The sequence below is a fragment of the Lactuca saligna genome, chromosome 3 (genome assembly GCF_052625555.1).
Source record: "Lactuca saligna cultivar CGN05327 chromosome 3, ASM5262555v1, whole genome shotgun sequence".
NCBI lineage: Eukaryota > Viridiplantae > Streptophyta > Magnoliopsida > Asterales > Asteraceae > Lactuca > Lactuca saligna.
This window is the reverse complement of record NC_136419.1, coordinates 41,795,396-41,811,737: the sequence shown is the minus strand read 5'-3', so window position 1 is coordinate 41,811,737 and position 16,342 is coordinate 41,795,396. Positions and strand designations below refer to the sequence as shown.

The 16,342-nt window shown below is 36.0% G+C and overlaps 1 pseudogene; it reads right to left on the bottom strand.

The window, feature by feature from the left end:
• Positions 1-2,821: 2,821 nt before the first annotated feature.
• LOC145035950 (cold shock domain-containing protein 4 pseudogene) lies at positions 2,822-3,952 on the bottom strand (annotated as a pseudogene).
• Positions 3,953-16,342: the final 12,390 nt, after the last annotated feature.

Below are 16,342 nucleotides of genomic sequence, written 5' to 3'. Positions count from 1 at the left end.
AGTATCTATCTTCTTACTTACTAAACGAAAACAATTGTCAAAATCAAGATGTGTGATTAAGCAAAGGAATTAATGGTTTCCACGTGTTATGGAAAAATTTATAGAAAAACCTCAATATTTTGGATCAATTTACAATATAGTCCCTAGTTACTTTTTCTTTTTTTTACAAAAAGCCCTAAAAACCAATAAATTGTTGCATTCTGATCATTTTCTTCCGGTTACCTTCTAATCAGTATGTAACAAATTAATTTTAAACTATTTCATAAATTGACCTAAAATATCAAGATTAAAAAAAACATTATTATTATTATTATTATTATTATTATTATTTATTAAAAACGTAAGTAAATATATTATTTTTAAAATCGTTGTTATTAGTATTACTAAATAAATACATGTACAAATAAATTTTAAATGCGCATTTATATAGCAACAAAAAATACTTTTGAAAACTCACAAATTTTAAATTATTCAAAATAAGTATTTCAATTAGGGATTCCAATGTATCAATTGAAAATAGTGAAGTAATAGAAGAATCATTATCTTCTTACGTATATATGAAACTATAAATGTAAGTCACATCTATCGATCCATGTTAATTTTATATGTCGCCTTTTATCTTTTTCTTTTGCTTGTTTACAATGTGATGTAGTGATGGTAGCTAACATTGGGTTGTTTTGGTGGGAAGATATGGCTACTTAAAAAATGTGAGTAAGAAAGATGTTGGTTGCTGATCCCAATAATTCAGTAAGTGGGGAAGAGATTTCAAGTTATACGGAGGAAAAACGATTTTAAAAGAAAAGGTCTAGGTGACAAAGGATTACAAGATTATGAGGCAAGTGATTAAGAGATTGAAGGCTAAATTAAGCCAAACAGATATTTATTTGGTCTTTGGGGTTTGTGTTTAGTGTTGCTACTTCAACCCGTTTCTCTTCTCTTCTTCAACTATCTTGAAATCATTTTACATAATCGAACAAGACTTATGTTTTTGTTCAATTGAAATAGATAAATGCCCCACAACTCTAAAATCAACAAGATATTGTAATAAAATACCTTAATCGATGCATGCATAATATGCAACAATGTACATATCTACTATACCACGCCATTGTTCATCTAAACTATAAATGCTTAAAATATAAAAAAGTAACCACTTACTCTAAACCCCAACTTTTCAACCTTAAAATCAAGATTAGTATTACTGATAAAAGCTACTTTTCTCTACGATATAATTCATCTTTAGATCTCAAGTCTTAACTCGAAATCAAAACTTTTTTTTTTTGAATTATATCTCTTGAATTTAATTTACTCTCTTACAATAAATATGCGGTTTTTGACTTAGTCTCGCAAAACACAAATTTCTCTATCAACACCCAAGCAAAGTCACTTCGCGTTTTGTGAATACATGTGGACCTCCGAAAACATAACATTTATGTTGTCGGTGTACACAATTATGAAATCTAATGCACATCTTCCTTGTTTTGTGGATATTGACAAATCGTACAGATATCCATGGAGCAAGAATCATGAATAGTCTCTAACGTGCACATGATAAGTTCTATCTTTTTCACGCCAAAAATCTAAATTTCAACTCAACAAGATCCAACTAGATTTGATTTCATCAAATGAATCCAAACTTAATAATACCCTTAACTAGGGCTGTAAACGAACCAAACAAACACGAATATAAACAAACGTAAATGAACATATAATATAGCAATATAATAAAAAATAATTAAATATAGATGAATATAAATAAACTTAAACGAACGAATATAAACAAACGTAAATGAACATCATAAACGAATGTTTACGTACATAAATGAATGAACGAGATCATTGTTCATGTTCGTTCATTTAACTAAACGAACAATAATTTTTGTTCATATTCGTTCATTTATTAAATAAACAAATATAAACGAACTTCCCGCCGAACAGTTCACGAAGATTACAGCCCTACCCATAACTACATTTTTCAAAGATAATGATAATACTATAAAAATAAAGATAACTTGAAACTTTTTTTACACATAACATGTCATATAAAGTTTAGGTTGTTGTTTGTCTATAAAGTTGGTACCTCTCCCATCCCTATAATGCCAACTTCACCATTGTCATTTCTAAGCTAGAAAGCCTAGTTGGATTTCAATTGAAATATTTGAGGTTAATATTAACTTTTTAATTATAAACAAAACAAAATGAAACTTTAACCATTTTAACCTCACAAGATTGGAAATAACATACAACACTAGCATGTACAAAATTAGTACACAAAACAACTGTGACAATATTCGATACGCACCACTGGTTTGAAAATTTAGCACACTTTAGTACAAACAATCCATATTCATCCAACAAGATGCCATTGTTATCTTTACTCCAAAAACTCCCAACTAATCAAACTCCACAAATAAAGATTCTACCTTTTTACAAACATCCATTTTGTTTACAAACACATAATTGTATCAACACACGACCACAAACCTTTATGACATTGTACACGAACTTATTGAGCCCATGATAAATTCTGAGCTTCTGACAATAATCAAATAACTTTAGACTAAAGAGTAAGCCAAAACAAGAAAAGAAAAAGAAACTTGCTATAATTTCTGTGGACATGGGCAAAAAGGCATAAGCACAAGTATAAAGCTTTTGAGTCCCCACTTTGACCAAATGACAGATGCTAACACAATAACCAAAGAAACAGAACAAATTCAAGGACCAATTTGAAACAATCAATGCACCAACTCTATAAAATATCTAAGCAAGAATATATATATATAATTATCAAGAAACCAAATATCCCCACAACAATGAGATCTTTAGGGTAACCCTTGTTTTCGTTTTCATTCATAAATGGCTTCTATTAAACCTCCAGCATGTATACATCCAGATTTCTCATAAAGACCATAGTTAAGTAGTACTTGAAAACCCTAATCTTTTTTTTCTAGTAAAGGACTTGAAAAATTAAAATAAATAGGTGCCATATCCGAAACCCTAATTAACAGACTTGAAGTAGCAAACCAAACCCAACCAAAAACTCATATCAAAAGCAAGCATATTAAACTATGGTTCACCCATTGATTCATCAACACAGAAAAGCAAAAAAGTAAATAGAATGATGTATGGATGCAAAGCAAATGTGAAGAAACACATTTACCCTTTATCCTCCATCATCCATGGTAGCAGATCAACGGTTGTTAGATGTAGGGCATTCTCTGGCGAAGTGTCCATCTTCACCACAGTTGTAGCAGCCGCCGCCGCCACCGCCACCACCTCCGCGTCCTCCGCCACCTCCATAACCTCCACCTCCACGTCCTCCACCACCATATCCTCCGCCTCCACCACCGTTCTGAGTACATTCCCTAGCCATGTGTCCACTTTCACCACACTTGAAACAAGCGTTTCCACCACCGCCGCCTCCTCCATAACCACCGCCTCCACCATAGCCACCGCCTCCTCCACCGTATCCACCACCACCACGTCCTCCACGGCTACCACCGTTGTACCCACCACCACCGCCTCCATAACGATCACCACCTCCGCCTCCATAACGATCACCACCGCCGCCTCCACGGCCACCACCACCACCACCACGGGTACTCCCCTGGACAGGACCTTCATTGGGACCAGTAACATCAGCAGCTTTAGTACGGCCATCAGATCCGTTCTCAATCACGTACTCCACGGTCTCACCGTCACCAAGGCTGCGGAATCCCTCAGTTCTGATGGACGACTGGTGAACAAAAAGCTCCTCGCCGCCATCTTCAGGAGTGATGAACCCAAATCCCTTAGTATCGTTGAACCATTTGACGGTTCCTGATTTCCTAGCGCCGTCAACGTCCATTTTTGAATTGAAGAGAAACTCACAAACCCTAGAAATCGAAAACCCCCAAAATCAAGAGAGCAAACCCTAGTCTCTCTCTAGAAACTTGGGATAAGTTTGTTTCCACGCTCACGCGCGTATATATAGAGTAACAGTTTTTGCGATAGGGGTAAAACTGGAAATACGGAATCCGATTTTATCGATTGCAAAGTTTTTTTTTTTCGAAAAGATGACCGTGAGGGGAATCTGACCACGACGCCTCTACTTCTCAACGAAATCCAACGGCCAGGATGAATTCATGAAGTGATTTTATATCTTTTTTAGGGATGATTACAACAAAAAATAAAAATATATTGATAACGATAAAAAAGAATCTACAAAATACATGCTTAACAATTTTTGAATTTTTTGTTCCAAATTGTAACCTTTTTTTTTCACTTAGCTAAAGTCATGCTTGTAAGTCAAAACTCATTACAACGAGATGGTTTGATATATAATGATCATATGAAAGCTTACGTGGCAATTAAATTTATATATATATATATATATATATATATATATATATATATATATATATATATATATATATATATATATATATATATATATATATATATATATATAATTCTTTCAAAAGTTTGAGCATTTAAATCAATAAAAATTATTTTTGAAATCATAAAATCGCATCAAATTATAAATATCAAAAGTTGCATTATACATAGATGTTAATATGATAATTGATTAATTAATAATGTCAAAAACCTCAAATAAAATTCAAATCATCAACCACTTAAATAAATTTTGAAATTTAATTATAAAATAAAACATAATTAAATAGAATAATGTGGATTATTTATTGTATTGTGTTGTATGTGATGTTTTTTAAAAATCATTAAGATTTATAGTTATGGATTAAATGTTTTTCAGGTACATTATGGATTAAATGTGTTATATGTGATATTTTTTTTCAGTTACATTATCAGTTCATGAAGATGCGAAAGTGTGACTGTACACAAACATCAGTAGTATTATGATTGGAGATTACGCGATACTTTCGTTATAACTCTGATTTATGGATTTCAATTTATGAACAGATGGTTTTGCTTTGCATGTACCTTTATAAAAATGAATGTTTATGTCAATTTAAAATTGAAAAAAAAATATTCTAAAAATTAGTACTTTACAAGTTGGTATAAGAGCCATTGTTTGAGGGATTTGAATGAACATTCATGTGATTCTAAACTCAAAACTAATGATCTGAGGATACTTATAAACCTTTTTGAAAAATAATTAACTTAAAAGAAGGAAAGAAGATGCGATGTGTACAGTCAGCCGGAGCTCAAGTAAGCGATTCCCAAAATATCGATACATGTTTGATATATTATTGATGTTATAATATGAGTTTCATGCTAAAACTAGGCTAAGAATCTATGCATGGTTGCATGTTAGAATGTCTGCTTATGAGATATACTTTTTTGTTCCTGATATGTGAAGTGTTATAGATGCATGATAGCATGTAGGCTAATGATCTTCAGGAATTTCGTGTTAGAATGTTGTTTGCTTTTTTCTACGTGAAACCTATATTGATATTAATTAACTATTGAGTGAATACGTTAGGTTCCATACCACTAATATAAAATAGTTTTAGAATGCTTGATTTGACACTATATCGTGGAAGACTCCCTTTCGAGTTACAAATACCACACTCTCACTAGGTCTGTAGAACAAGTATTCAGAAGACTTCTAAGGGTAACCAATGAAAATGCATCTCTCACTTCTGGGTTCTAGCTTTTCATGAGTTTCTCGTCTGACGAAAGCTTCACAACCCTAAACCTTGATATGTGATAACGAGGGAACTTTCCTTGTCCACATCTCGTGAGTTGTTTTGGCAACCTTCTTAGTATGGACAAAACTAAGAATATGGGCATTTGTCTCTAAGACATATCCCCATAAAGAAATATGAAGGGAAGCTCGACTTGTCATGGAACGAACCATGTCTAACAAGATTCGATTTATCCTTTCAGCCACACCATCAAATTGTGGTGTCCTAGGAAGAGTTAATTGTGAAACTATTCCACATTTCTTGAGATAGTCATGGAACTTGATACTAAGATACTCTCTGACTCTATCAGATCGGAGCATCTTTATCTTCCTTCCCAGTTGATTCTCGACCTCGTGTCTACACTCTTTGAACTTTTCAAAGGTTTTTGTCTATATTTGATTAAGTATATATAACCATATCTATTATAATCATCTGTCAATGTCACGTAGTATCAATTTGCATCTCTTATTGCAGATCTGGAGGGACCACACACATCTGTGTGTATGAGATCCAACAAAACCTCACCTCTTTCACAAGACCCATTGAAAGGTGACTTTGTCATCTTATCCAAAAGATAATACTCATATTCATCATCTGACCTTAAGTCAAATAACTCCAACACCCCATCCTTTTGGAGTTGGTCGATGTATTTCTTGTTAATGTGTCCAAGATGACAATGTCACAAGCATGCTTTGTCTACACCATTAGATGAAACAATATGGAATACACTATTGCCCAAGCTATCAACACAAATCATAGTTTCATACACATCATTACAAGGTAAAGCTTCAAACATAAAAACACCACTCTTGTAAGCTAAAATTGAACCATTCATATCACTAAACGGATATCGAAAACCTTGTCTAAATAGTGCATGAAAAGAAGTAATGTTTTGTGTCATTTCTAAAGAATAGCGACAATCAATCAAATCTATCCTAACATTACCACCGAACACAAAACCAGAAGTTCTAATCTTGGTAACAGGAGAAAATTGCTTATTTCCCATGATCAAGTTTATTCTTTCATGCTCCACCTCCTCACATTCTCTTAACCCCTACAAACCAGAACAAATGTTAAATCCACATCCTGTATCAAGGACCATAGAACGAGTAAGTTGTGAGTTATTGAATTAAATAGTGTATATACTTGTCGACAATATCTTGATCTTGCTATCCTTGATGTATATCAAGTATTTAGGGAAAATTATTTTCCAATTTCCGTTTTTGTTGCAGTAGTAGCAAGTAGCCTCTTTTGGGTCACTAACATCAAGAATATCTCAAATGGGCTTTGTCTTCGACCCATTGCTAGACGATCTGGCATGGGGCTTGCCCTCCGAGTTTGAATGAACATTAGACTTCCTCTTATTTTCTTCTATTTTTCCCAATGGTAAGGACACGAGTACTTGTAACATAAGGGACTTAATTATTTTTCATCCCTGATTCAGCTGCCTGTAACAAGTTGTGGAGTTAGGCCAATGTGGTATTTGTGTTGTTCAAATGATAAGTCAAGATGAACTGATCATCACAAAATGGCAATGAGTTAAGGACTATGTCAATGGTTAACTCTTCGTCAAAATTCACATTGAGCCTCTCAAGATGCTCCATGTATCTCTGCATTCTCTGCACACGCTTGCATACAGACTCTCCCTCCTTCAACTTGCAGGCCAATAACACTTTGACGACCTCATACTTTTCTTGACGTGCTCTCTTATGGAACTTTTCCGCAAGATTTAAGCCTATCTCATATGGCCAATAGTCCTCATAGAACTTTTGCAACTCATGTACCATGGTTGCAACAATGATGCAAGCGACCTTTGTTGCGTCGTCGTAGTGTTTTTTGTAGGTGTCACTCTATTTTGGAGCAACAATTAACTCATCGACTTCGACATGAGGTTTTTCGAGGATATATTCTTTACCCTCATATCGAAGAGTCATCTTGAGATTTCGCATCCATTTCATGTAGTTTGGACCAACTAGTTTCTCTTTGGAGAGGATTAATAGTAGAGTGAAGTTGTTGGTGGTTAACTAAGCAACAGTAGCATCTCTTGGAGTAAACATCTATATCAAAGTAATAGTTAGTTGATGTAAATCCTTAATATTTTAACCCAAAATAAATATTCAAGGCTAGGATCCAATATAACAATTCATAACTAAGAAGAGGGATGTCGTAATATTATTGTGAATTTATGAAGGTAGGTAAAATGACCAATTTCAATCTATGAAATTACTTGATCTTTTGAGATTCATTGAATCTTATTAATCGAATGTTTAATCTCAGATTATGCTCATTTATTTGTGGTTGGGATGCTGATGATCACAAACAAGATCTGAATAATCATGCAAACACACGTGACAACCTAAATGTCATTTATCATCTTTAATTAACGTGTCGGTTAACCACACGTGCTCCATTAACAATGATAATTTTTGAGATGTCCATCATTTATCTTTAAAGTTCCTATTAATGTGTCGGTTAACCACATACGCTCCACTAACGACATATTAAAGTATGATGTGTGTTTTCATGGGTTAGCTTACTTTTCACATTTTCCTAAAGTAACTACACTGAGATTTTATAAAGAAAGTTATAGTACTTTTATATCATTACACTTTTAATGAGATTATGTCCTATCAAAGCCGTTCAACTAACAACCTCCCACCATACAGGGGAGCAGTAGGTAGGAATGAGCACCCATTCAACGACCATTTTATAGGTCGCTTCCTTATACCTTCTTTATAGCATGGTTTCGTAAATGAGATGTACTAGCGATTTGACTAACTTCTCTTATACATATGATATATTAAACTTTTAATAGTATACATAAGTTGTATTTTAAATCTTTTCAAAATCTAAGCTTTAAATATTAATTATTTAAATTAAATCTTTTAATTAATTAATATTATGATTTATCTTTATCTTTTAAGTAAACAATTAATTAAATTAATTAAATCAAATAGGGATTAAATAATTATTTTAATTAAACAGTTAACAAAAAAATCAAATTTAATCATAATCCAAACCCTCCTAATTTTTGAAAAAAGGGTTGTGTTTATTAGGTTTTCATTATTCAAATTTTAATGTTTTTTAAAATAATAATCAGGGAAAGTAGATAAACCCTATCTAACCCTAGAAAATTTCGAAATCTAAGGGTGGAGGCTAGGGTTTCAAGAAACCTAACTATTTTAAAAAATTCCTCCCTTAGGGTTTAATTTCTATAAACTCTATTTTTGATCCATTCAATTATGCAAGATCAACTGGAAACTATGGGCTCTGATACCGCTGATATGTTTTATAGGTTACAAAAATTATACGTGACAGAAAATTATAACCCTTAAGTTCACATGCAACCTATTAGATCTAATTTTTCTCTATTAATAGCAAAAAAAATGAACATCAAGAACCCTAGTGAGGCCTTACTATAATAAAAAAATTACAAAAGTTTTTAGGTTTTACACACCTTTTGATTATTGTAGTAAATAATCAAACAACTCCTTCTTCAACAAGCTTCATAAATCAAACACCATATATCTCGTGCCTCTAATGGTCTGTATCCAAATCCTAGCAATAGAAGACTTGTGAGGAGAGAGGAGGGACCGAGGGAGGATGAGAAATTCGATTATCCTGTTAGGATTATGAGTGGCCAAAAATATGATGTCAAATGACCATATTTATAGTTGATAGGAAAACCCTATATACTATAATTTGAAATAAAATAATATTATTTTCAAATATGAAATTATCTAGTTTCCTAATTATCCATATGGAATAATCTAGAAACCCTAAGGAGCCTCCAAATTTCGGCCAACCCTAGGATCTTTCTAGAATTACTCTCGTGTTCAACGATTGAAAATTTACAGCTTTAGTCCTTGCACTTTTAATTAATCAAGTTCAATTCAAAATTAATTCCAATTATTTTTGAATTAATTATTAATTAAATAATAATATATTTAATTAATTTATTAATCTCATAATATATTAATAAATTATTTATTGCTATTTATTAATCTTATAATAAACCAATAAATCAACATCTCTCTCAAAAAGTCATTCTATCAATTACTAGTTTTGAGGGAAATCCCAAAAGGACTTTGCTTTTAATTCAAATATATACCAATTTAGTATTAGACACCTAATCCAACATGTTGTTCACAGTATGTTGCCTTCAAAGTGTTATGTCATAGATCCTTATAGGCTGTATGTTCCCTCTTAATTGTTAAGTGTTTCTCCGTATTATACATGTATTCATAACTTATAAAACCCACCAGCTTCTAATTGTAAAGCAAGTGGTAGGCACAAGGAACTTAAACCAATTCAAGAACCATAGCCTGATGTAGTAGAATTTGGCACTAGTTTCAACAAAGAATAGTTAAACATGAATACCAATTATTCATATACACAAATTGTTCGCACGAATGGTAGGAATCATCTATAACATGAGAATTATGAAGTCTATTATTCACGAGTTCTTATTGATGGTTTCTAGTAAATCCATCAACTACCAAAATGCTATATCAGATATTGATTATTTATTTTAGGTTATCTTAAAATAAAACCCAACAAAAACCACGACCGCAACTACAAACAGAATCCACTAAACATGAAAAAAGAACTTTGAAAAACCTTGTGGGGAGGGTAATGCCACAACATGACAGCATGATGACCTTATGATTAGTTTTTCTTCTTGAACCTCTTTATTGTAGGCAAACTACCCTTTAAATATGTGGAAAATAAAGCATTTATTGAGTATATATGTAACACCCGAAATATTCGGGAGCAATTTTAGGAAATAAATATCATGAATTCTCTTTGGACACGGCGTGGCGATATGACTTTGGCCCACGAAGTTTAAAGGGCCAACACAGCGTGTTTGTGCCTTTACACGACGTGTTGGCGGCTGGTGGAGAAACCCTAACTTTTAGGGTGTTGCACCCAATATAAAGACCTAAAGTCCTCATGGATGGCCTTTTTACCAACCTCCATTGCCACTAAAACCCTAAAATTGATCCCTAAGTCTCTTAGTGGTGTTCTTAAGCTTGTAAGAAGTTCTTGGTGCTCATTTTTGGCCTTTATGAATGAAGAGGAAATCTTGAAGCTGTCTTGCTTGGCAGAAAGGCTTTGGATCCAAAATCATCTTCTTTTGTGCAAACTCTCTAAGATATCGAGTTTAAACCTTGACTTATAGATGTTTAGATCTCCTCACATTGTGCTTTGCTGTGCTTTTGGTCCCTTTTTGGGTTGATGAGTGAGTGAAGTTGTTTTAAGGGCTTGTTATTCCATATATGAGTTGGTATTGGACTCCTTCAGCATAAAGTTGCAAGCTTTATGAGATAATGGGTTTCATGCATGCATCAAGTCACTTAGTAAGTCCCTTTTAAGCTTAAGAGCTTCATTTAGTCATGCATAAACGTAAAGTTGGCAACTTTACGTGGGTTTCCAGCTCAATGAAGTAAGATGTACGTATCAGTGTTATGTTTTCAAGGATTAAATGCTTATTGGTTAAGCCCTTACATAATCAAGCTTTGTGGTTTGGGTTTTTGGACCTTTTGGTGGTCTTAGTCGGTAAAGTTGGAAAGTTTACCCTTCTGAGTCTCATTTTGGTCTATATCTGAGCGTATGGAGCTCTTGGAGTCGAAGAAAACAGTTTAATGTATTAAGATGTTGGAACTCGGGAAAACACGACATGTTTGCAAGGCAACACTGGGTTTTCCCGCCTATGGGGATAAAGTAGAAACACGGCATGGCCAAGTCGCAACACGACGTGTCTGGTCAACATGGACTATTGACTTTGACTTTGACCAATAGTTTGATTAGGGTTCACCATGGGATATTTTTGGGCCATGTTTGTGCCTTTTGGATTATAGGTTTGAGCCTTGGTCTTGGGACATGCTAGATTAGGGGGTAAAATAGTCATTTCACCATGAGTATGGATTAAAGGACATATATTCAACTCTAATTGTTATTTGGGTGTTATTTGATATGGATAGATTCAGGGAATTATCGGACCAGCTGTCAGAGATTATCAGTGTGATTCAGCGGTGCGATGTGAGTCTCCTCATGTGACTATGGGTTGAAGACACCAATGCCAGTCCATTTGGTTTATGTATTATAGGAAGACCAAGGGTGGCCTTTGACATTTATATGGAAACCAAGAGGTGGCTCCTGGCAAATAGGTATTCAAGACCAAAGTTTGGGCTCTGGCAGTTAAGTAGATAAGTAGTTGTAGATTGTATGCTAGTTGTCTTTGTGATGCTTGCATGGAAGACCAGAAGGTGGCTTCTAGCACTTGTGTGTAACACCCAGGGTTTTGGTTCCCGGCCTGGCAAGGAAAAACCATGATACGGATCACGACATAATGACAAGACTATGGTAGACACATTGCACCTTTTATGATATGTATGATATGGACGATATGTATGGTATGTGGTGTTTTGGGGAACTCACTAAGCTTTGTGCTTACAGTTGTGGTTTATGGTTTTCAGGTACTTCCGGTTCGAAAGGGAAGGATCCGACTTGATTGTAACGCATACACCCGTGTTTTCCGCAACTAGTGATTTTGGGATTGTACTCTGATAATTTTTTTTTGCTTGGAATGCTTTTAAATGTCTAAATAAAAGATAAAAGAGTGTTTTGGTTATGTTAAAAACGAAAATATTACACTGTGATTTTCCGGATGTTTCAAGTTGGTATCAGAGCCTTGGTTTGAGGGATTCAGGCATACTCTCGGGTATGCCTGGATTCAAACTGAGGGTTTGGTGAAAATTTTCATAAAATAAATGTTTTATTAAAAGGGTTTCTAATCAAAGAAAGGGGTGTGATGCATGCTTTAAAAATTTGTATGATTTAAAAGACTCATTCCTAAGTGTATGCTTTAAAAAATTGTGTACAATTAGGATCTTATAGCCCTAGAATGATTGATTTGGCCTTATTTCCCGTTCCTTGTTTGGTTGTGGTCCTAAGGTAAAGTCTTTTATTCGACAATATATTTGATCCTGTATTTGTGTATAATTTGCATGCATAAGGCAATCGGTCATGAAAGTGGAAGCTCCTAGCATTAGTTGTAGTATGTGAGTTTGAATGTTCTTGGTTATTCTATGGATTGGATTGCTACTACATGAATGCTTCTTACATTGTGCTTTGTGGGACTCTTAAGTGATGTGAGTTGGATATTAAGTGAATATGTTAAGTCACATGTAATAAAGGTTGAATAATCTTTGAGTGATGGATTTGACCCTATTACGTAACTCTCGTTTGAGTCAAACCATTGTAGGAATGAGTCTTTTACTCATAGGATTATCTGACCTTTGTTGCATGTGATTATATTCATGAGGTAGCTAACTACCATTATGGGGAGTTCTTCAACAACTGATGACAGGGTGAGGTCGGAAAATTCTTCAGTAGGTTTAGTTACACTGATTAGCAAGAATTTGGAGCATCAGTTTGAGAGAGTGACTTAGAGGATTCAGGATGATCCTTGAGGAAAGTATGGATAGGTCTGAAAGGTAGTATTGGCCCCGTACTACTGAAAGCACAAGATCCATACTTGAATCGGGAAGAGTCCTGGAGAATCTAGGAAGCTGGTGGGATGTGGAATTCATGAGTATGTTTTGATTATTTGCATGTTGTATTTTAGTTTGGCGATGAGCACTCATGGAAGGGGTTCAGGTTCTGATTTCGGTTCAGGTGCATGTGCCGAGCCGATCAGTGAGCAGGTGCGGGAGTTCATCTTGTCAGAGATTATCCGCAGTGTGTTGGAGCAGACTCCTGTGATCTTCAGTACGGTCAAGCAGGGAATTCTAGAGGTTTTGAATGAGATTTTGGGCACGTTCCGTGCCGAGGTTATGGCTATTGTTGGAGCTTGCAATCTATCTTTCTATGAGTTCCGTGCGTGTGGAGCTCGCACATTCCATGGGGAGAAGGTCCCTATTTCCGGTAGGAGATGGTTAGCAGATATATCTAACGCGTTCAGGATGAGTTCCTTCCCTGAGGAGTCAAAAGTCAGATTTGCTTCCTGACTTTTGAAGGATGGGGCACAAGGTTGGTGGGAAGAGGTAGGATGTGAAGTGAGTGATGATGATGTTGATGCTATGATGTTGGATGATTTTTTGACCAGGATCCGAGCTGAGGTTGCACGGTGATTGAGGTGCAACAGTTAGCGCGAGAGTTTCAAGATCTCCGCTAGAATACTGAGACTGTGGCATAGATCACCGCCAAGTTTCGGAAAGGGTTTAGTGATTCCGCAGTTAGCGGCGGATGAGGAGATGAAGATGGTAAGGTATCATGATATGTTGAGGGATGACATCAGGGAGTTTGTGAGTATTTCGGGGCACAAGACGCTGAATGATATGATTTATAGAGCTCGAGAATGGGAGATCGATTTGGAGCACCATGGAAAGAGGGGGCGAGATCATGTGCAGGAAATAGAGGGTCCCAGGAAGAGACCTAAGTCTTCGGATCAACGATTGAGGGGCCAACAAGGTCGGGGTCAGTGCAGAACATATGGTAAACTACATGATGGGGTTTTTCATTCCAGGGGGTATGGGTTGCTACAAGTGTATCATGGTTAGTCATGTCAGCAGGGATTGTCCTCGGGAGGCAAGCCCATTATGTTTTCACTGCAACCAAGTCGGACACAAGAAAGCCGACTGTTTGATGCTGAGGGGAGGGGCAGTGAGTTCACCTGCTCCGGTTACATTAAGGATCACTAAGGGTAGGGAAAGATCCCCAACAGAGAGGATTCAAGCATTACAATGCTAGGAAAAGGAGGCCACGACCCCAAAAGGCGATATTACGGGTATGTTATCTTTTGCTTTCTTTTTAGTTGATATTAGTATTTATGTTGCTTGGAATTTTGTATCAGTTTGTGTAAGCTTTATCTTTGGATTAATTCTCTGTTATTGTTTGAGTTGTATCATCAAGAATTTTTATATACCATTTGCATGCCATGAATCATTAGTGGGTCAAAAGGGAATGCATCTTGTTGAGCGGGATTCGATGTGTTCGGGTGTTATTTTGGTTCTTGGTCAGGATTGGTTCAGAGGTATTGTGTGGGAAGTATATAGTCAAGTTCAACTGGTTAGTTCTCAAGTATCATTAGGGTTCAGTGGTTTTAGCATTTGAGCTTGGTTGGCCACTGGAAGTGCTAAGGGAAGTGGTATATTGCTAGAGTTTTGGTATGGTCACCAGCATAAAGGATTTCAAGATTTGGGTGTTGCATCATTAAAATCACATGGAGTTATCACATTTGCTGGGAATTTGGGGAGTGTTCATCTGGTCTTCAAGGGTTGTATGGTGTTTGGGTTTGGCTAGTAATGGAACCCTAGCATTGGTAAGCGGAGGTAGTCAACAGTTCAATCATAAGGGGTAAGATGGATTGGGATCCTTCAAACCTTGTGTGCTAGGAGGGCATCGTCGAATCAAAGTGAGGGAGAACCATTCAGTTTTATGGGAGCAGATTCATGCGTGGAACTAGGATAAGTTTCGCTTCCCTGTCAGGGAGGAAGGCAGCCCAAGTAGCCGTTTGGATTGAGGATTATGTGAGTTATGAGTTCAAGAAACCTCCCAACTGTTGGTTAGGGCCTGATTGGTGATGGATAGTGGGTTTTTAGTGGACCCAGGTTGGGGTTCCAGGCATGACTCTCTCACAGCTTGGCCGTTTGGTCGGGTGTGTGTTCGACTCTGGATATGTATGGATGGATTGATAGATAAGCAGTAAGACCATGGGCAATGGCCATGGCAAGATAGGAGTGTTGTAAGACTGCGGGGTGGCACGTAGCATTCACTACGTTTTCTGTTAGTGTAGGAGTGTTGTAAGACTGCAGGGTGGCCCATAGCATTCACTATATTGGCAATTAGTGTAGGAGTGTTGTAAGACTGCGGGGTGACCTGTAGCATTCACTAGGTTGGCAGTTAGTGTAGGAGTGTTGTAAGACTATGGGGTGGCACATAGCATTTACTAGGTTGGGAGTTAGTGTAGGAGTGTTGTACGACTGCGGGGTGGCCCATAACATTCACTAGTTGGCAGTTAGTATGGGAGTGTTGTAAAACTGCAGGGTAGCCCGTAACATTCAACGGTCCCTGTACAACGGTGGGGTGTGGTAAATCCATGATTAGTCATGGATTTCTTTTGATGGTTTAGATCAGGGTGGGTCAATTCGTAAGGTTGTGGGAAGGCCACAACATACATGGGATCAGGAAGTGGTAGGTCGTTGGAGGCCGATTGTGATATAAGACTATAGTTGGTCTTGTAGCAGTCGCTTTTAGGGATGGCAATGGGTACGGGTATACCGGGTTTCATGTTCCCCATCCCCATACCCGACCCCATCCCCATCGGGGATTAGAAATTATCCCCATCCCCATCCCCAATGCGTATCGAGGATCCCCAATGGGTAATCGGAGACTTTTCCCCGTTACAAAGTTTTGAACTTTTATGAAAAATAACTCATAATTATATATTAACCAACAAAACAAAAACTAACAAAACTAATACAAAACAATATAATCACTGAACGTCTTCAAACACGAACAATAACATTCAAGGTTACAAATTAAATCATTCTTTGCAAAAAAAGACATTAAAATTCTTCCCAAAACTATATGTTTGATTGTTAGAAAACCTTATGTTGCCTACTGAACATTTGCTTATGCATTATAAAAAATAAAAACATAATATATATATATATATATATATATATATA